The sequence below is a fragment of the Lacerta agilis genome, chromosome 2, assembly GCF_009819535.1.
Source record: "Lacerta agilis isolate rLacAgi1 chromosome 2, rLacAgi1.pri, whole genome shotgun sequence".
NCBI lineage: Eukaryota > Metazoa > Chordata > Lepidosauria > Squamata > Lacertidae > Lacerta > Lacerta agilis.
Window position 1 is genome coordinate 113,859,197 of NC_046313.1, and position 5,197 is coordinate 113,864,393.

Here is a 5,197-nt window from a genome sequence, read left to right on the forward strand (position 1 = left end):
CTGCTGATCCCTTATTTTCAAATCCGAAACTTGACAGCTATGGTTTTAGGGCATCCCCTGTTCTCTCCTTGTTGCGCTAAAGTTCCCAGGGTCGAAAGGGGCCCTGAGGGTCATCCAGTAATTATAATCACAGCGTTGTTGCCTCCTAAATAAGGAGCCAAGGCGCAGGGCAGAAGAGGCTCCGCTAACATCATGGCAAAGGCCCCAAAGATGCTGGTTAGTGGTGCCACCATGCCACCTAGTTGCCCAAACCTGTAAAACAGGATTTTTTAAATTACTTTTTAAAATTATTTTTATTTTGTTTTGACTATGGCAAACCGGAATTAACATTGCCGGAAAAAATATCAACAACCTCAGATATGCTGACGACACAACCTTGATGGCAGAAAGTGAGGAGGAATTAAGGAACCTTTTAATGAGGTATCTGAAGAAGTGTGCATGCACACGAAAGCTCATACCAGGAACAAACTCAGTTGGTCTCTAAGGTGCTACTAGAAAGAATTTTCGATTTTCTTTTAATGAGGGTGAAAGAGGAGAGCGCAAAATATGGTCTGAAGCTCAACATCAAAAAAACTAAGATTATGGCCACTGGTCCCATCACCTCCTGGCAAATAGAAGGGGAAGAAATGGAGGCAGTGAGAGACTTTCTTGGGCTCCATGATCACTGCAGATGGTGACAGCAGTCACAAAATTAGAAGACGCCTGCTTCTTGGGAGGAAAGCAATGACAAACCTAGACAGCATCTTAAAAAGCAAAGATATTACCTTGCCGACAAAGGTCTGTATAGTTAAAACTATGGTTTTCCCAGTAGTAATGTACGGAAGTGAGAGCTGGACCATCAAGAAGGCTGATCGCCGAAGAATTGATGCTTTTGAATGATGGTGCTGGAGGAGACTCTTGAGAGTCCCATGGACTGCAAGAAGATCAAACCTATCCATTCTTAAAGAAATCAGCCCTGAGTGCTCACTGGAAGGACAGATCCTGAAGTTGAGGCTCCAGTACTTTGGCCACCTCATGAGAAGAGAAGACTCCCTGGAAAAGACCCTGATGTTGGGAAAGATGGAGGGCACAAGGAGAAGGGGAAGACAGAGGATGAGATGGTTGGACAGTGTTCTCGAAGCTACTAACATGAGTTTGGCCAAACTGCGAAAGGCAGTGAAGGATAGGCGTGCCTGGCGTGCTCTGGTCCATGGGGTCACGAAGAGTCGGACACGACTGAACGACTGAACAACAACATGGCAGACCAACACGGCTACCTACCTGTGACTGGAACATGTCACTAGATAAGGCAGGACATGTTCTGTGCATTGTGTTGCTCTTCCCCTTTCAAGCCGCCGCAGTTTGTGATGTCAACACAAATCAGTTCTTCTCCTTCTCCTTGACAACTCATCATTTGAGGCCAGGACAATAGGGATGATTATCATTCATAAATAACAACAACAACAACACAGCACCTTTTCAAGCAATAATACTTGTCTCCGGAAGAATAAATATGATTTGGATACAAACTGTAAATTGGATTGACTTAAAATATGCAGCTAAAAATGGGGAGTCCCAAGATTCGGAAGAATCTTGTGCAAAAAATTCTAATACGTGCAAGAATATTATTTGTGTGAATGAATTTGTAAAATCAAATCACATGCAGGGATAAATATGATCATACGGCGGCGCAGCCGTCAAATAAAACGACGGTAGACGTACAGCATCAACATGATAATATATAGCGGCATTGCCTATTCCAACCTTTTCAAATGAATTCTTCTAATAACAATAATAATATGGCAGCATAGTCGTCTGGCGCACCTTTTCAGCGGCGGTTTGCTGTGCAGAAATCTGCAAAGGAGCTTCCCCCCCCCTCCCCACTACTCTCCTCCCCAAACGGGAACACACGACCCTCCCCTAACAATAGGTGCCCATCTAGATGCTGGGAGCGGGGGAGGAACCCCTTGATTGTCTCTTTCGCTAATTAGCGCCCCCCCCGCACCCAGTCCCCCCTCCCCCGAGCCCCGCTTCCTCCCCGGGAATCTCCGTGCACCAAACCAGGCGCGCAACGCGTGCACACGCACACTTTTCCGGGCGAGGGGGCAGAGGGGCAGCTGCGTTGAAAAGCATCCCGTGTTGTAGCGTCCTTGCTAGGAATAGCAGCCTCTTTCTGCCTTAACTCTTTGTGCATCTCTCTCTCTCTCTCTCTCTCCCCCCCCCCCCCATTTATCAAAACAAAATAAAATAAAAAATTCCTTCCAGTAGCACCTTAGGGACCAACTAAGTTTGTTCTTGGTATGAGCTGCATGCACACGAAAGCTCATACCAAGAACAAACTTAGTTGGTCTCTAAGGTGCTACTGGAAGGAATTTTTTATTTTATTTTGTTTTGACTATGGCAGACCAACACGGCTACCTACCTGTAACTCCCCCTATTTATGGCATTCATAGCCTCAATGGGAATTTTTCGCTTTTTAATATTTGTTTCATTTTTCATGACACTGCTATCTATTAGGAACTCAGTCGGGAAAGCATGAAGCTCTTCATCTCAGGGTTGTGGGTTCGAGTCCTACCTTGAGCGAAACAATTCCTGCATTGAAAAAGTGTGCATTTGCATACATTGAAGAAGTGTGCATGCACACGAAAGTTCATACCAAGAACAAACTTAGTTGGTCTCTAAGGTGCTACTGGAAGGAATTTTTTATTTTATTCTGCATTGCAGGGGGTCGGACTAGATGACCCTCGTGATCCCTTCCAACTTTACCATTCTATTCAATTTTTAATTAGTCATACTGTATTGTATTTTTTTTCATATATCATACTATTTTGGGTTTTTAAAAATATTTTTTCCATTTTAATTCCATTTTTGATTTGTTATTCATATTTTGGGTTTTTCCCATTTATACATTGCATTACATTTTTATATTTTATTTTGCATGTTTTTTTTTCATTTTTACTTTTTATGTTCTACTTAATGTTTAGTATTTTGTTTGATACTTATTTTTAAAAATATAATTTACTGCGTTATGTTGTATGTATGCAACTATATAAGAGTATATATATATATATGATAAATAAATGAGCAAATTTGAATATGCAGAAGATATTAAAAAATAAATTTAAGGAACCACAGAAAAGGGGGGAAGGAAGTCAAACTTTGAAATGTTAAAATGATTGTAAAATTGATGAAATGTATAAACCTGAAAAGTATAGTCATACCTTGGTTTTCAAATAGAATGCGTTCTGGAAGTCCATTTGACTTCCGAAACGTTTAGAAACCAAGGCGCAGCTTCTGATTGGCTGCAGGAGTGTCCTTTAGCCAATCGGAAGCCGCAGAAGCCATGCTGGACGTTCAGCTTCCAATGCAAAGTTTGCAAACCGGAACACCTACTTCCGGGTTTGCGTCATTCGAGTTCCGAGTTGTTCGTGAAATAAGCTGTTTGAAAACGAAAGTTTTTTTTATAAAAAACTTTTTTAAAAAATAGAATGGCTCAGTCAGTGGAGCAAGAAACTCTTAATGCGGTTCTATACACAAGGGGGAAACGCTATAAATAAGTCAGAAATTAAATTGTTATAACAAAAAAAATTAAAACCCTATGTAAAATCGCAAAGATTTTTTTGCTCTCCAGCGCCATCTGGTGTTGCATGTTTATAACGCATTCAAAGCGCTTTTTTTTTTTTTTTTTACTAATGTCGCTGTGTCCTTAATCTTCTGGTTCGCGCCTCACACTGGGCAAAGCAATTCCTGAATTGCAGTGGGATTGGTCTGGATGACCCTCAGGGTCCCTTCTGACTCAACCATTCTATGAACCCCTGGCAGAGGTATAAAAACCTTTGTATAAAAACCTCCGACGAAGGCGATTCCGTCACTTTCCAAGGCAGCTCTATCCGGCAGCCTTATCTGCCGGCTTCCTGCTAGCTTAGTCACAACAGAGCCCATGTTATTTATTAAGTAATTATTCCTTTTAAAAAACCCACAATATGTTTCCTCGGATCCTGCTTTGCAAACCCAGCCTTATGTCCTGCTCCCACAGAAGCGGGTCTCCCCTGTGCCCAAGGGGCTCAAACCCAGGGAAGTGCGCTTGCAATGCAGCCTTGAAGATTCCCCCTGGTACAGGGAGATATTTTTTATTAATAATAATAATATTATTGCTGCCTGCTCTCTGAAGGGGTTAAATGCACTGAGAAGCGGTGGGATGCTAGAGAGGAAAGGCATTTGGGAAAGGGGAGAGGGAGGGGCTCCTCCAGAAAGAGAGAGGGAGGGAACGAGCAAAGGCATCTTGCAACCCTGCTTTGCAAAATAAATTATCTTCGGAGAGGAGCTGGAGCTTTGACGCAGAGAGCAAACCCTGGGATTTTGCAAACTTGGAGCCGGTTCTTGTTTCTGCCTGCAGCAACCTGCATCAGGACCAGAGATCTTTTGGCCTTTGCCAGGGAACAGGGGATGGTGGTCTGGTGAGTTTTTCCATCTCTTGGTTGTGCAATTTGGGGGAAGGAGACCCACACAGAGCTGCAGGTGACCCTCAACCCCCCCCATGGGGGATAAGGTAACCAGGGGCCACTAGCCACAATGGCTATGTTATATCAGGGAAGATGTACGCAATTGGAACTCGCTCCCCAAGGAGCAGCAACAAGGGCCAACCACCTGGGCAGCTTTAAAAGAGGACAAACCCATGGCAAACTTCTCCTTTGCTGAATTGCAACTACCGTAATCACCAAACCTAAGTGACTGAATTGCAACTAATCACCAAGCTTAAAACCATGGAGAAACCTGGTCTGAACAAAGACATTGGATTCTTATCTCATTATACATAACATAGCCATCTTTAGCCATCTCACCCCTTGCCTTTCCCTGCGAGACTAATTGCAGCCGTTAAGAGTCGTCAACAGGTTTTCCACACCTATCAGCTGATCACCCATTCCCACCACCCTCTGAGTAATACCCCTCCCCACTCCCTCACTATATTTAAGGATCTGGTGACTTCTGTTTCAGTGTATCTGAAGAAGTGTGCATGCACATGAAAGCTCATACCAAGAACAAACTCAGTTGGTCTCTTAAGGTGCTACCGGAAAGAATTTTTCTATTTTGTTGCGGCTTGGACTACAAAGGGTTAAATGCACCGATGCTTGGAGGCAGCTTCCTAGAGAGGAAGGAAGTTGGCGGGAGGAGGCACTTGGTCCTCCGAGAGCGGAGGTCCCGCCCCCTCCCGCCTGGC